At 44.2% G+C, this 17858-nt stretch overlaps 1 protein-coding gene across 5 annotated transcripts in view; it reads left to right on the forward strand.

The window, feature by feature from the left end:
• prkg1b (protein kinase cGMP-dependent 1b) overlaps positions 1 to 17858 on the forward strand; it is a 157200-nt gene that overhangs the window by 55447 nt on the left and 83895 nt on the right. The gene's annotated exons all lie outside the window — the stretch shown is intronic.

Below are 17858 nucleotides of genomic sequence, written 5' to 3' on the forward strand. Positions count from 1 at the left end.
GACCACGCAGCCATCATACCGCTCAGAAAGGAGACGCGTTCTGTCTCCTAGAGAGGAACGTACTTTGGTGCGAAAAGTGCAAATGAATCCCAGAACAACAGCAAAGGACCTTGTGAAGATTTTGGAGGAAATGGGTACAAAAGTATCTATATCCACAGTAAAACGAGTCCCATATCGTCATAACCTGAAAGGCCGCTCAGCAAGGAAGAAGCAACTGCTCCAAAACCACCATAAAAAAGCCAGAATACGGTTTGCCACTGCACATGGGGACAAAGATCATACTTTTTGGCGAAATGTCCTGTGGTCTGATGAAACAAAAATAGAACTGTTTGGCCATAACGACCATTGTTATGTTTGGAGGGAAAAGGGGAGGCTTGCAAGCCGAAGAACACCATCCCAACCGTGAAGCACTGGGGTGGCAGCATCATGTTGTGGGGGTGCTTCGCTGCAGGAGGGATTGGTGCAATTCATAAAATAGATGGCATCATGAGGGAGAAAAATTATGTGGATATAATGAAGCAACATCTCAAGTTAAAGCTTGGTCGCAAATGGGTCTTCCAAATGGACAATGACCCCAAGCATACTTCCAAAGTTGTGGCAAAATGGCTTAAGGATAACAAAGTCAGGGTATTGGAGTGGCCATCACAAAGCCCTGACCTCAATCCTATAGACAATTTGTTGGCAGAACTGAAAAAGTGTGTGCGAGCAAGGAGGCCTACAAACCTGACTCAGTTACACCATCTCTGTCAGGAAGAATTGGTCAGAATTCACCCAACTTATTGTGGGAAGCTTGTGGAAGGCTACCCGAAACATTTGACCTAAAACAATTTAAAGGCAATGTTACCAAATATGAATTGAGTGTATGTAAACTTCTGACCCACTGGGAATGTGTTGCTAGAAATTAAAGCTGAAATAAATCATTCTCTCTACAATTATTCTGACATTTCACATTCTTACAATGTGTCTTCTTATTGTCTAGGCCTTAGGCCTATACAGTACCTTTGGAAAGTATTCAGACTCCTTTTCCACATTTTGTTATGTTACAGTCTTATTCTAAAATATATATATTTTTAAATTCTAAAATATATATATTTTTAAATCCTCAGCTATCTACACACAACACCCCATAATGACAAAGTGAGAACAGGTTTTATGAAATTTTTACAAATGTATTACAAACAGAAATACCTTATTTACATACAGTACCAGTCAAACGTTTGGACACCTACTCATTCAAGGGGTTTTCTTTATTTTTACTATTTTCTACATTGTAGAATAATAGTGTAGACATCAAAACTATGAAATAACAGAACAAATCAAAATATATTTTATATTTGAGATTCTTCAAAGTAGCCACCCTTTGCCTTGATGATTATTATTGATGATTATTATTATTATTATTATTATTATTATTATTATTGATAGCATTGCACACGCTTGGCATTCTCTCAACCACTTTCACCTGGAATGCTTTTCCAAAAATCTTGAAGGAGTTCCCACATATGCTGAGCACTTGTTTGCTGCTTTTCCTTCACTCTGCGGTCCAACTCATCCTAAACCATCCCAATCGGGTGATTATTATTATTATTATTATTATTATTATTAAACTTAACACCCCGGCGTCCTACAATCTAAGTTTGATGCCCTCAATCTCACACAAATTATCAATGAACCTACTGTACCATGTACAACCCCAAATCCGTAAACACGGGCACCCTCATAGATATCATCCTAACCAACTTGCCCACCAAATACACTTCTGCTGTCTTCAACAACAACTGCTGTCTTCTCAAAGATCACTGCCTCATTGCCTGCATCCGTAATGGGTCTGCTGTCAAACGACCACCCCTCATCACTGTCAAACGCTCCCTAAAACACTTCAGCGAGCAGGCCTTTCTAATCAACCTGGACCGGGTGTCCTGGAAGGATATTGACCTCATTCTGTCAGTAGAGGATGCCTGGTTATTCTTTAAAAGTAAATAAGCATGCCCCATTATAAAAAAAAAAACAAGAACAGATATAGCCCTTGGTTCATTCCAGACCTGACTGCCCTTGACCAGCACAAAAACATCCTGTTGCGTACTGCATTAGCATCGAATAGCCCCCGTGATATGCAACTTTTCAGGGAAGTTAGGAACCAATATACACAGGCAGTTAGGAAAGCAAAGGCTAGCTTTTTCAAGCAGAAATTTGCATCCTGTAGCACAAACTCAAAAATGTTTTTGGACACTGTTACATCCATGTGTAACGACGTTCGTCTGTTGAATGAAGAGAGTCTGACCGAAATGCAGCGTGTAGGTTACTCATGACTTTAATGAAAGTAAACGGTACATGAAATAACTGAACTAAATACAAAACAACACAACGGAACATGAAACTAATTACAGCCTATCTGGTGACTACTACACAGAGAAGGGAACAAACACCCACAAAATACAACGCCAACTCAGGCTACCTAAATACGGTTCCCAATCCGAGACAACGAGAATCACCTGACTCCAATTGAGAATCGCCTCAGGCAGCCAAGCCTAACTAGACACACCCCTAATCATACACAATCCCAATTAATACAAACCCCAATACGAAACACAACATATAAACCCATGTCACACCCTGGCCTACCCAAACATATACCAAAAACACAAAATACAATGACCAAGGCGTGACACCATGGAGAATAAGAGCACCTCCTCCCACCTGCCCACTGCACTGAGACTAGGAAACAATGTCACCACCAATAAATCCACTGTAATTGAGAATTTCAATAAGCATTTTTCTACGGCTGGCCATGCTTTCCACCTGACTACCCCTACCCCGGTCAACAACCCTACACCCCCCACAGCAAGTCGCCCAAGCCTCCCCCCATTTCTCCTTCACCCAAATCCAGATAGCTGATGTTCTGAAAGAGCTGCAAAATCTGGACCCCTACAAATCATCCGGGCTAGACAATCTGGAACCTCTCTTTCTAAAATGATCTGCAGAAATTGTTGCAACCCCTATTACTAGCCTGCTCAACCTCTCTTTCGTATCGTCTGAGATTCCCAAAGATTGGAAAGCTGCCGCGGTCAGCCGCGGTCAATTCTCGGACTGACTCTCTTCTCTGTATACATCAATGATGTTGCTCTTGCTGCTGGTGATTCTCTGATCCACCTCTAAGCAGACGACACCATTCTGTATACTTCTGGTCCTTCTTTGGACACAGTGGTAACTAACCTCCAGATGAGCTTCAATGCCATACAACTCTCCTTCCGTGACCTCCAACTGCTTTTAAATAAAAGTAAAACTAAATGCATGCTCTTCAACCAATCGCTGCCTGCACCTGCCCGCCCGTCCAGCATCACTACTCTGGACGGTTCTGGCTTAGAATATGTGGACAACTACAACTACAAAGAGCTAGGTGTCTGGTTAGACTGTAAACTCTCCTTCCAGACTCACATTAAGCATCTCCAATCCAAAATTAAATCTAGAATCGGCTTCCTATTTCGCAACAAAGCATCCTTCACTCATGCTGCCAAACATACCCTCGTAAAACTGACCATCCTACCGATCCTCGATTTTGGCAATGTCATTTACAAAATAGCTTCCAACACTCTCCTCAACAAACTGAATGCAGTCTATCACAATGCCATCCATTTTGTCACCAAAGCCCCATATACTACCCACCACTGCACCTGTACGCTCCCGTTGGCTGGCCCTCACTTCATATTCGTCGCCAAACCCACTGGCTCCAGGTCATCGACAAGACCCTGCTAGGTAAAGCCCCGTCTTATCTCCGCTCACTGGTCACCATAGCAGCGCCCGTAGAATGCGCTCCAGCAAGTATATTTCACTGGTCATCCCCAAAGCCAACACCTGCATTGGCCGCCTTTCCTTCCAGTCTGCTGCCAATGACTGGAATGAACTGCAACAATCACTGAAGCTGGAGACTTATACCTCCCTCACTAACTTTAAGCACCAGCTGTCAGAGCAGCTCACATATCACTGCACCTGTACATAGCCCATCTGTAAATAACCCATCCAACTACCTCAACCCCATACTGAAATAAATAAATAATCTTGCTCATTTGCATCCAAGTATCTCTACTTGCTCATTCATCTTTTGCACATCTATCACTCCAGTGTTTAATTGCTATATTGTAATTACTTCGCCACCATGGCCTATTTATTGCCTTACCTCCCTTATCTTACCTCATTTGCACACAATGTATGTAGACTTTTTCTACTGTAATATTGACTGTATGTCAGTTTATTCCATGTGTAACTCTGTTGTTGTATGTGTCGAACTGCTTTACTTTATCTTGGCCAGGCCACAATTATAAATGAGAACTTGTTCTCAACTGGCCTACCTGGTTAAATGAAGGTGAAATAAAAAATAAAATGAAGGCCTGATTCATGCAGTCTCCTCTGAACAGTTGGTGTTGAGATGTGTCTGTTACTTGAACTCTGTGAAGCATTTATTTGGGCTGCAATCTGAGGTGCAGTCTGAGGTGCAGAGGATAATGAACTTATCCTCTGCAGCAGAGGGCTCACTGGGTCTTCCTTTCATTTGACGGTCCTCACGAGAGCCAGTTTCATCAAAGGGCTTGATGTTTTTTGCGACTGCACTTGAAGAAACTTTCAAAGTTCTTGACATTTTCTGCATTGACTGACATTCATGTCTTAAAGTAATGATGGACTGTCGCTTCTCTTTGCTTATTTGAGCTGTTATTTCCATAATATGGACTTGATCTTTTACCAAATAGGGCCATCTTCTGTATACCACCCCTACCTTGTCACAACGCCACTGATTGTCTCAAACGCATTAAGAAGGAAAGAAAGGCACACCTGTTAGTTGAAATGGATTCCAGGTGACTACCTCATGAACCTGGTTGAGTGAATGCCAAGAGTGTGCAAAGCTATGTCATAACTCTCCTGTGACGATCTGAAGGATCAGGTTACAGTGGGTCCGCTCTACAGCGTACTCTCTCTCGTAGAGGGGAGAGCGGGATGTGTGTACCGGTGCTCGACCAGTTGGCGAAAGCCAACATCAGCCACGACAGAGAACTGTTGATTGGCAACAGCAATGAATCTCATTATCTTGGCGTTAATGGATTTGGCTCCTGAGTTCTCTTGCTGAAATGTTCTTACTCTTTCAAATGACTGATCGACTTGTTGACTACTCGATCCACACAGCAGACATTGTGGGCTAGGCTAGGAATGCTGTGTTGCACGTGTAGTGCAACATTTTACGTGGCATCATTACTTCATGTACTTAGTTATATACAGTAGGTATCCACGTCAGCTTTGACATCAGTTTTGAACATCACCGTTAAACTAGACATCGGGCCGATACCGATGTTGGCATTTTTAGCTAATATCTTCCGATTCACCGATAAATCGTGCATCCCTACTATCAACATTTTCCTGTGGTGCCTCAACTTCCTAATTAATTAAAGTTTACATGATTAGTTTAATCACGTAATAATAATTACACATAGAGAATTTATTTGATAAAATAAGTCTTCACATTTGATGAGTCACAGAGACGACAGCTGTCAACAAGGAAAAGGGTGGTTACTTTGAATAATCTCAAATATAAAATATATTTTGATTTGTTTAACTCTTTTTTTTGGTTACTTCACGATGCCACATGTGTTATTTCTTAGTTTTGGTGTCTTCACTATTATTCTACAATGTAGAAAATAGTCAAATTTAAAGAAAAGCCCTGGAATGAGTAAGTGTGTCCAAACTGTAAGTATTCAGAGCCTTTGCTATGAGACTCACAATTAAGCTCAGGTGCATCCTGTTTCCATTGATCATCCTTGACATGTTTCTACAACTTTACTGGAGTCCACCTGTGGTAAATTGATTGGACATGATTTGGAAAGGTACAGACCAAACAAGATTCTCTGATCTGATGAAACCAAGATTGAACTCTTTGGCCTGAATGCCAAGTGTCACGTCTGGAGGAAACCTGGCCACATCCCTATGGTGTAGTATGGTGGTGGCAGCATCATTCTGTGGGGATGTTTGTCAGCGGCAGGAACTGGGAGACCAGTCAGGATCCAGGGAGAGATGAACGGAGCAAAGTACAGAGACATACTTGTTGAAAACCTGCTCCAGAGCACTCAGGACCTCAGACTGGGGCGAAGGTTCACCTTCCAACAGGACAACGACCCTAAGCACACAGCAAAGACAAAGCAGGAGTGGCTTCAGGATGAGTCTCTGAATGTCCTTGAGCGGCCCGGCCAGAGGTCAGACTTGCACCCAATCAAACATCTCTGGAGAGACCTGAAAATAGCTGTGCAGCAACGCTCCCCCCTCCCAACCTGACAGAGCTTGAGAGGATCTGCAGAGAAGAATGGTAGAAAATCCTCAAATACAGGTGTGCCAAGCTTGTAACGTCATACCCAAGAAGACTTAAGGTCTTCTGCCAAAGGTGCTTCAACAAAGTGCAGAGTAAAGGGTCTGAATGCTTTTGTAAATGTGGTATTTCTGTTTGTTTTTCTAATCAATTAGCAACATTTTCTAAAAACCTGTTTTTGCATTGTCATTATGGGATATTGTGTGTAGATAGATGAGCAAATAAAACAATTTAATCGATTTTAGAATAAGGCTGTAACCTAACAAAATGTAGAAAAAGTCAAGGGGTCTGAATACTTTCCAAAGGCACTGTATACAGTACCACGGTGTCAAGGCATATGAACTAACAGGTTATATAGCAAACAACGCAATTATCACAACACATAGGTTGTAATATGGCTTTTCTTCCCAATTTGTTTTTCCCATGGACTTTACCCACTCACTGCTACTGACGGAGGTTAAAGGAGAGACAGGTGGATACAGAGGAAAACCAATGTATTTTTTTTCGGCAAAAGCATCAAAGAAGAGCTTTTGTAAATGGCTCTTCTCTTTGGTACATAGAGAAAGAAGCAAGTTACCTGACAGCAGGAGGTTTACTTGACTTGCTTCTTCTTCTTCTTTTTTTTGCCCGTTGGCAAGTCACAATCAGTAAATGAAGGCACCCCCATAAGGGCGGCTTTGTGAGTGGATTTAATGGCCTATTGACTGCGGAGAGGGAGTTCAGTAAATTGATTTCATTGTAGCTTCTTCAAACACACAATTGTCCAGAATGAACTCTACGCCTCCCTGTCGTTGCTCATTTGTGCTTGAATATATGCCAACATCCTCAAAGGTAATTTACTATTGACTTGGCTCATTCACAATAAGGGATGGGACATTTGAAATGTTTGGCTTTTGAACATCTGGCATATAAGCCTTGCCACCAGGCTTATTTGCACAAAAAAAGCACTACATGACCAAAGGTATATGGACACCTGCTCGTCGAATATCTTATTCCAAAATCATGGACATTAATATGGAGTTGGTCCCCCTTTGCTGCTGTAACAGCCTCCACTCTTCTTGGAAGGTTTTCCACTATATGATGGAACATTGCTGCGGGGACTTGCTTCCATTCAGCTACAAGAGCATTAGTGAGGTCGGGCACTGATGTAGGGCGATTAGGCCTGGCTCGCAGTCAGCATTCCAAATCCTCCCAAAGATGTTAAGACTCTGTGGAGGCCAGTCAAATTCTTCCACATCGATCTCAACAAACAATTTCTGTATGGACCTCGCTTTGTGCATGGTGGCATTGTCATACTGAAACGGGAAAGGGCCTTCACCTGAACCTGTTGCCACAAAGTTGGAAGCACAGAATCATCTAGAAAGTCATTGTAAGATTTCCCTTCATTGGAACTAAGGGGCTTAGCTCGAACCATGAAAAACAGCCCAAGATCATTATTCCACCTCCACCAAACTTTACTGTTTGCACAATGCATTCGGGCAGGTAGCGTTCTCCTGGCATCCGCCAATTCCAGATTCGTCCATCGAACTGCCAGATGTGTTCAATGGCGCTTTACACCACTCCAGCCCGAAGTTTGGCATTGTGCATGAGGATCTTAGGCTTGTGTGCGGCTACTCGGCTATGGAAACTAATTTCATGAAGCTCCCGGCGAACAGTTCTTGTGCTGACGTTGCTTCCAGAGGCAGTTTGGAACTCGGTAGTGAGTGTTGCAACCGAGGACAGACGATTATTACGTGTTACACGCTTCAGCGGTCCCTTTCTGTGAGGTTGTGTGGCCTACCACTTTGCGGTTGAGCCGTTGTTGCTCCTAGATGTTTCTACTTCATAATAACAGCACTTACAGTTGACCGGGGTGGCTCTAGCAGGCAGAACTTTGGCGAACTGACCTGTCAGCAATGGGTGTCGCTGAAATAGCCGGATCCACTAATTTGAAAGGTGGCCACATACATTTGGCCATGTAGTGTAACTGTGACTATCTTCTTTTCTGTTGAGGAAATGATGCTGTAATTAAGTGTATTAATAACAAGCCCATACACTTACGTAATTGGCAGATTATTGGCAGATATTGCACCAATGGCAATGAGGATACATGCAGAGTGAATATGCAGATGACATTTCACTGCCAATATCTATGAAGGTCTTGAAATGGAAATCAGGGACATTGGCGTCAGTGTTGGAATTACTAGAAAAATTGTAGATGTGTGAGTTTGTGGCAGCTGCAGTCAGTGACTGAGCAATTATGGTAACATTACTCACATAGGATTTATTGCAGGTGACATCCCCAAATACACTATCGCTCTGTGTGTCGCCTCAACAACATGATCGTACTCCGGTTGATTTGTTGGTTTTTCGACACCAACAGTCTAATTATGTTGATTGATTCAACAGATAAAAAAAGAGCATGGTGGATGTCGCCAACAAATCAATATTAGGTATTTACAACCACTACAGCAAACGAACCAGCTGATAATAAACGAGAGTGTTGTCATGGTGGTTATTACATGGTTGATTAAACGTTGACCATCATGTAAGCTGATTGTAATACACAGAGGTCAGAGGGCACATGGGAGCTGGCTTACTTTTACTGCTCACATAGTGAGTGGTTGGGCCCTGGTGTGTGTTTTCTCTTCAACAATTACCATGGTAACGCTTGAAGTTGCTTTAACACCTGTGTAACAACACTGTAACACTCAGGAGAAACACCTTATTGACATGTAATTAACAGGTAGTTACATTCTATTTCTTTGATTGCTCTGTAATCACATTGTTTATTTTGTCATTATTTCACCTTTATTTAACCAGGTAGGCAAGTTGAGAACAAGTTCTCATTTTACAATTGCGACCTGGCCAAGCTAAAGCAAAGCAGTTCGACACGTACAACAACAGTGTTACACATGGAGTAAAACAAACATACAGTCAATAATACAGTAGAAAAATAAGTCTATTTACGATGTGAGCAAATGAGGTGAGATAAAGGGAGGTAAAGGCAAAAAAAAGGCCATGGTGGCGAAGTAAATACAATATAGCAAGTAAAACACTGGAATGGTAGATTTGCAGTGGAAGAATGTGCAAAGTAGAAATAGAAATAATGGGGTGCAAAGGAGCAAAATAAATAAATACAGTAGGGGAATAGGTAGTTGTTTGGGCTAAATTATAGATGGGCTATGTGCAGGTGCAGTAATCTGTGAGCTGCTCTGACAGCTGGTGCTTAAAGCTAGTGAGGGAGATAAGTGTTTCCAGTTTCAGAGATTTTTGTAGTTCGTTCCAGTCATTGGCAGCAGAGAACTGGAAGGAGAGGCGGCCAAAAGAAGAATTGGTTTTGGGGCTGACCAGAGAGATATACCTACTGGAACACGTGCTACAGGTGGGTGCTGATATGGTGACCAGCGAGCTGAGATAAGGCGGGGAATATACCTAGCAGGGTCTTGTAGATGACCTGGAGCCAGTGGGTTTGGCGACGAGTATGAAGCGAGGGCCAGCCAACGAGAGCGTACAGGTCGCAGTGGTGGGTGGTATATGGGGCTTTGGTGACAAAACGGATGGCACTGTGATAGACTGCATCCAATTGATTGAGTAGGGTATTGAAGGCTATTTTGTAAATGACATCGCCAAAGTCGAGGATCTGTAGGATGGTCAGTTTTACAAGGGTATTTTTGGCAGCATGAGTGAAGGATTCTTTGTTGCGAAATAGGAAGCCAATTCTAGATTTAACTTTGGATTGGAGATGTTTGATGTGAGTGCTGCTAATGTGTGTCATGACGCCTGGCAGTCACATAGCGGCAGGCAGGAGACTGACCCCGTTTAGCAGGGCTGTTGGATGCCTGCTATACAATAGCTGTCTCTTCTACTAGGTCATTGTTGCTGCGTTCGTCATTTGAATCGAGCTGGATGTAGTTTGCATGTGTGCAAAACAGGCACAGATCCAGATATTATCTCACTCTGCTGTGTATTTCAGCTTTCCCTTTTTTGTTTCATGCAACACCTCAACAATGTGTCAGAGAGGATTCAGACCAACAAATTCTGGTTAACAGATTCTATCTATTTATGGCTTTGTCTTCCTGAATTGTAAAATGTTTCTTGTCATAGTCCTATATTTGGGATCTCATCAAAAATCCAAGGTTCTAAGAACATGAAATGGTTCCTGCTTGGTCGATGTGAGCCTTTCCTTGGTGGATAAAACCATTAGGCCTAGCTGCTATATGCTGAACACCCACAGTATTTCTCAATCAGACTGAAGTCAGGGGTCCTATTAGCTAACTGTCCCACATGAATAGGTAGGCTATAAGCGTAACCACAACGGATGGCACACTAAAGCATCTAAACACCACAAAGACAGTTTCATTTTCTCTCGTAACTACCAGGGCTCCCTCCCTGAGGCTCTGTTAGTCCACTGATAAAAGCCTTCAAGATGAAGCCTGCATTGTATTGTGGGGTAATAGAATGTGGTCCCCCATAACCCAACCACCAGTATCTCCTCTGTGATTGGTCAATATCGTCTAGAGATCTAGTCTTTGGCGATGGGGGAGTGAGGAGCGGCGGGAGGAGTACGATATGCCTGACTGCAGTGCACACTGAGAGTATGAATGGCTGGGCCATCGATCCAATGGTTGCTCCTAGATTAACTCTCTCCAGATATAGCAGACAGGCACTTTCATGTGTGACTCTATCTGGGGTTCCTCTTACTGCAGCGCCACGGGATGCCCTGAGCAATATTTCCCCTGTGTGAAAGCATCTTCAGACTCTCACTGAGATTGCTGCCAGGGTTGTTTATGAGTGACTCTCTACTAAATGTGTTCTCACTCTGTGTTTTTGGACTTACAGTAGAGGTACTGAATAGCGGTACTTTGCTTCTGATACAGTATTAATCGCATTAGTGATCATGGACAATGAGTTAGACAGATCTCAACAAGTTCCTTTTAAACAACTAACACCAATTGTACCCATTGTAAATGCCTAGTTTCTATACCCATGGGGTTATTACGCCAGTTGTCCCCTCTAGTGTAGTAGCGAGTTGATTCATATGAGTGTATTATTTGGAGGATTCAGTGACAGAAGACCAGTTTGATTAAAATACCCATCTAGTCGATTTGGCTATTGTCTACTAGAGGCAGATTTTGTCTGCTCTTATTCATGCCCTTAATGATGTTACACAGTTAAACAGACTTTCCTGAGATGGAAATGAATCCCATGCTTTTCTGGCAGGAAATACAACGATAACTGATACAGAACATTGTGATGCCCTGCCATCATGCAGCATGGACTTAAATGCAAACGTGACTCTGAGATAAACACTGTATCCGATTGTCCTCCGTGTCCTCCATCCCGTTTATCTTAGTGTGCTGCCACTCCATCACAGATAAAGCTGTCAGGGGATGATGGATATCTAATACAAGTGTTGGGGAGGAAGGTGGGCTGGCAGAGTGAGATAACTCGCTCCGTGTGTGAAGACCATTACTTTTTGCAGGCGCAGGTGTTATGCTGTCATTTTAAAAAACCCAGTAAATTCTTATGGCCCATTTTCACATTTTGTTTTTTGAAGGTGAATTACGGAACGGTCAAGATAATATCAGGACTTGTTTGAAGGGAGTAGATCTGTGTACATTTCATTTTCCAGCTGATAAAGGAGCTGCCAACAGTGCTGGAGAAGATGTCTCCCTCCAGAAGCCTTAGACGGAAGAGAGGCTGTTGGTGCTGTCACCATTTGGGTCAGTTCCACACTGCGTTTGCCTAGATCCAATGTTTAGATCAATTTCACACAGCTGTAGTCAGTGCACCACAGGGTGCCATCAAACCACATCAACAGTGTTTTGCCTTTGTTTTTTTTATCTGCCCTGGACTCAAATCAAAAACACCAGAGGTGCTTTTGGAAGGAAAGGCTCAAGTTATTTCACAAATGTATGGTGTTCAGTGAACACAATGGAACCAGGATTGTAAAATTAAGAAGGTGTAAAACAAGAGATAAGAGAGAGTAGAGGTAAGAAAATATGTAGCTTAATCCACAGGAGGTTGGTGATACCTTAATTTGGGAGGATGTGTCATGTTTTGTCTTATATCATCTTGTCATTTTGCTTTTCCTTCTGTTCGTTTCCCCCTGCTGGTCTTATTAGGTTCGTTCCCTTTTTCTATCCCTCTCTCTCCCCCTCCCTCTCTCTCCTCTCTCTATCGTTCCGTTCCTGCTCCCAGCTGTTCCTATTCCCCTAATCATCATTTAGTCTTCCCACACCTGTTCCCGATCCTTTCCCCTGATTAGAGTCCCTATTTATTCCTTTGTGTTCCGTTCCTGTCCCGTCGGTTCCTTGTTTTGTATTCACCATGCTGTGATTGTGTTTCGCCCTGTCCTGTCGTGTTTTTTGCCTTCATCAGATGCTGCGTGTGAGCAGGTGGCTCTATCAACTACGGCCTGCGCCTACCCGGCGACCTGCAGTCTGTGGCCGCTTCTCTAGTTATTCCCCTCTACAGACTAGAGGATTTTTGTTATTCCCTGTTTGGATTTAAATAAACTCTGTTTCTGTTAAGTCGCTTTTGGGTCCTCTTTCACCTGCATGACAGAAGGAACCGACCAAGGAATGGACCCAGCGACTTCAGACGCTCGTTACACTGCCGTCGAGATCCAAGGAGCCATGCTCGGCAGACACGAGCAGGAATTGTCTGCTGCTCGCCATGCCGTGGAGAACCTGGCCGCTCAGGTTTCCGACCTCTCTGGACAGTTCCAGAGTCTACGTCTCGTGCCACCTGTTACTTCCTGGCCTGCCGAGCCTCCAGAACCTAGGGTTAATAACCCACCTTGCTACTCCGGGCAGCCCACTGAGTGCCGCTCCTTTCTCACGCAGTGTGAGATTGTGTTCTCTCTCCAACCCAACACATACTCTAGAGAGAGCTCGGGTTGCTTACGTCATTTCACTCCTTACTGGCCGGGCTCGAGAATGGGGCACAGCTATCTGGGAGGCAAGGGCTGATTGCTCTAACAAATTCCAGAACTTTAAAGAGGAGATGATTCGGGTTTTGACCGTTCAGTTTTTGGTGGGGAGGCTTCTAGGGCCCTGGCTTCCTTATGCCAAGGTGAACGGTCCATAACGGATTATTCCATTGAGTTTCGCACTCTTGCTGCCTCTAGTGAGTGGAACGAGCCGGCGCTGCTCGCTCGTTTTCTGGAGGGACTCCACGCAGTGGTTAAGGATGAGATTCTCTCCCGGGAGGTTCCTTCAGATGTGGACTCTTTGATTGCTCTCGCCATCCGCATAGAACGACGGGTAGATCTTCGTCACCGGGCTCGTGGAAGAGAGCTCGCATCAACGGTGTTTCCTGCTCCGCATCGCAACCATCTCCCTCCTCTGGCTTTGAGACTGAGCCCATGCAGCTGGGAGGGATTCGCATCTCGACTAAGGAGAGGGAACGGAGGATCACCAACCGCCTGTGCCTCTATTGCGGAGTTGCTGGACATTTTGTTAATTCATGTCCAGTAAGAGGCCAGAGCCCATCAGTAAGCGGAGGGCTACTGGTGAGCGCTACTACTCTGGTCTCTTCATCTAGATCTTGTACTACTATGTCGGTCCATCTACGCTGGACCGGTTCGGGTGCTACATGCAGTGCCTTGATTGACTCTGGGGCTGAGGGTTGTTTCATGGACGAAGCATGGGTTCGGAAACATAACATTCCTTTCAGACCGTTAGACAAGCCTACGCCCATGTTTGCCTTAGATGGTAGTCATCTTCCCAGTATCAGATTTGAGACACTACCTTTAACCCTCACAGTATCTGGTAACCACAGTGAGACTATTTCTTTTTTGATTTTCCGTTCACCGTTTACACCTGTTGTTTTGGGTCATCCCTGGCTAGTATGTCATAATCCTTCTATTAATTGGTCTAGTAATTCTATCCTATCCTGGAACGTTTCTTGTCATGTGAAGTGTTTAATGTCTGCCATCCCTCCCGTTTCTTCTGTCCCTACTTCCCAGGAGGAACCTGGCGATTTGACAGGAGTGCCGGAGGAATATCATGATCTGCGCACGGTCTTCAGTCGGTCCCGAGCCAACTCCCTTCCTCCTCACCGGTCGTATGATTGTAGTATTGATCTCCTTCCGGGGACCACTCCTCCTCGAGGTAGACTATACTTCTGTCGGCTCCCGAACGTAAGGCTCTCGAGGATTATTTGTCTGTGTCTCTTGACGCCGGTACCATAGTGCCTTCTTCTTCTCCGGCCGGGCGGGGTTCTTTTTGTTAAGAAGAAGGACGGTACTCTGCGCCCCTGCGTGGATTATCGAGGGCTGAATGACATAACGGTTAAGAATCGTTATCCGCTTCCCCTTATGTCATCAGCCTTCGAGATTCTGCAGGGAGCCAGGTGCTTTACTAAGTTGGACCTTCGTAACGCTTACCATCTCGTGCGCATCAGAGAGGGGGACGAGTGGAAAACGGCGTTTAACACTCCGTTAGGGCATTTTGAGTACCGGGTTCTGCCGTTCGGTCTCGCTAATGCGCCAGCTGTTTTTCAGGCATTAGTTAATGATGTTCTGAGAGACATGCTGAACATTTTTGTTTTTGTCTATCTTGACGATATCCTGATTTTTCTCCGTCACTCGAGATTCATGTTCAGCACGTTCGACGTGTTCTACAGCGCCTTTTAGAGAATTGTCTCTACGTAAAGGCTGAGAAGTGCTCTTTTCATGTCTCCTCCGTTACTTTTCTCGGTTCCGTTATTTCCGCTGAAGGCATTCAGATGGATTCCGCTAAGGTCCAAGCTGTCAGTGATTGGCCCGTTCCAAGGTCACGTGTCGAGTTGCAGCGCTTTTTAGGTTTCGCTAATTTCTATCGGCGTTTCATTCGTAATTTCGGTCAAGTTGCTGCCCCTCTCACAGCTCTTACTTCTGTCAAGACGTGTTTTAAGTGGTCCGGTTCCGCCCAGGGAGCTTTTGATCTTCTAAAAGAACGTTTTACGTCCGCTCCTATCCTCGTTACTCCTGACGTCACTAGACAATTCATTGTCGAGGTTGACGCTTCAGAGGTAGGCGTGGGAGCCATTCTATCCCAGCGCTTCCAGTCTGACGATAAGGTTCATCCTTGCGCTTATTTTTCTCATCGCCTGTCGCCATCTGAGCGCAACTATGATGTGGGTAACCGTGAACTGCTCGCCATCCGCTTAGCCCTAGGCGAATGGCGACAGTGGTTGGAGGGGGCGACCGTTCCTTTTGTCGTTTGGACAGACCATAAGAACCTTGAGTACATCCGTTCTGCCAAACGACTTAATGCCCGTCAAGCTCGTTGGGCGTTGTTTTTCGCTCGTTTCGAGTTTGTGATTTCTTACCGTCCGGGTAGCAAGAACACCAAGCCTGATGCCTTATCCCGTCTGTTTAGTTCTTCTGTGGCTTCTACTGATCTCGAGGGGATTCTTCCTTATGGGCGTGTTGTCGGGTTGACAGTCTGGGGAATTGAAAGACAGGTTAAGCAAGCACTCACGCACACTGCGTCGCCGCGCGCTTGTCCTAGTAACCTCCTTTTCGTTCCTGTTTCCACTCGTCTGGCTGTTCTTCAGTGGGCTCACTCTGCCAAGTTAGCTGGTCATCCCGGTGTTCGAGGCACTCTTGCGTCTATTCGCCAGCGCTTTTGGTGGCCGACTCAGGAGCGTGACACGCGCCGTTTCGTGGCTGCGTGTTCAGACTGCGCGCAGAAGAAGTCTGGTAATTTTTTTCTGCTTCTGCTCCTGGTCTTGCTGGGTCTCAGTCTGTTCCCTGCCATCGCATCTCTCCTGTTCTTGTTCCTGCCCTTGCTGTGTCTCAGTCTGTCCCTAGTTCTCATTTTTTTTTAGAGTAGTACCCTAGTTTCCCTTTTTATCGTTTTTCGTTACGGTCCTGAGGAGAGGAGTTGGGTTCTTTCTCGGGACGTGCTGGACCGTTTGATCTATGATTTCCTCCGTTGCCGCCAGTGTTCCTCCTCGAGAGCGCCAGGAGGCGCTCGGTGAGTGGGGGTACTGTCATGTTTTGTCTTATATCATCTTGTCATTTTGCTTTTCCTTCTGTTCGTTTCCCCCTGCTGGTCTTATTAGGTTCGTTCCCTTTTTCTATCCCTCTCTCTCCCCCTCCCTCTCTCTCCTCTCTCTATCGTTCCGTTCCTGCTCCCAGCTGTTCCTATTCCCCTAATCATCATTTAGTCTTCCCACACCTGTTCCCGATCCTTTCCCCTGATTAGAGTCCCTATTTATTCCTTTGTGTTCCGTTCCTGTCCCGTCGGTTCCTTGTTTTGTATTCACCATGCTGTGATTGTGTTTCGCCCTGTCCTGTCGTGTTTTTTGCCTTCATCAGATGCTGCGTGTGAGCAGGTGGCTCTATCAACTACGGCCTGCGCCTACCCGAAGCGACCTGCAGTCTGTGGCCGCTTCTCTAGTTATTCCCCCTCTACAGACTAGAGGATTTTTGTTATTCCCTGTTTGGATTTAAATAAACTCTGTTTCTGTTAAGTCGCTTTTGGGTCCTCTTTCACCTGCATGACAGGATGGGCTCGTGGTAAGGAATGGATCGGAATTGGTGGAATGGTATGAATTACAGTGCCTTCAGAAAGTATTCTCACCCCTTGACTTGGATTAAATTGAGATATTTTGTCACTGGTCTACAATATCCCCCCAATGTCAAAGTTTCCCCCTCCCATTTCCAAGAATCTTCCAAACATGATTTTGCAACCCTACAAGCAAGTAACATTATGCTGGCTTGCAAAGTGATGTGTAATTCCTATTGGAATCCAGACAGAATTAAGATATTCAACATTTGGAATTTGTATTTATTCATAATGACTGCCAGGGCAAGGAACTTTGTGATGAGACTATCTAAGCCGTTTAAACTGGAACAACCATTATGGGTACAACAAATATAACTCATTGATTGGATTAGTTTAGAAAAATGTATGTTATTTATCTTTGTGGAGCATAAGATTAATCAATCATTCTATGTACATGCAAAAACACAAATATGAAATGCAATTAGATTTTTTTTTAACCTGAAGTAGAGCATGCTGGGAAATATTCATTTTTAGGGTACCACCCCAGTGATAAAGCCGTTAGTTCCGTTTAGGTGCAAAAATTCATCATTGTACCTTATGGTGGGTATTGAGGGTAGACAAAATATGTTTGTACCCTGAGAAACAGAAATGTACCTTCACACCTTACCCCTTGTTTTGAGAGTGAAAATGTGATTATTGTACATTTTTTTATATTTTTATCTTTATTTAACTAGGCAAGTCAGTTAAGGACAAATTCTTATTTTCAATGATGGCCTAGGAACAGTGGGTTAACTGCCAGCCCAGGGGCAGGACGACAGATATGTACGTTGTCAGCTTGGGGATTTGAACTTGCAACCTTTCGGTTTCTAGTCCAATGCTCTAACCACTAGGCTACCCAAAGTATTGGTAAGAAAATGTAGCATTATATTCTTTATCCGCACATGTACCCTATAAGGTACTGAACAGTACAATGTGAGATAATTATGTGTACCTTTGAAGGTACATTTTGTGTATTTTAATATTTTTGTACC

Source organism: Oncorhynchus gorbuscha, linkage group LG07, assembly GCF_021184085.1.
Source record: "Oncorhynchus gorbuscha isolate QuinsamMale2020 ecotype Even-year linkage group LG07, OgorEven_v1.0, whole genome shotgun sequence".
In the NCBI taxonomy this organism is placed as follows: domain Eukaryota; kingdom Metazoa; phylum Chordata; class Actinopteri; order Salmoniformes; family Salmonidae; genus Oncorhynchus; species Oncorhynchus gorbuscha.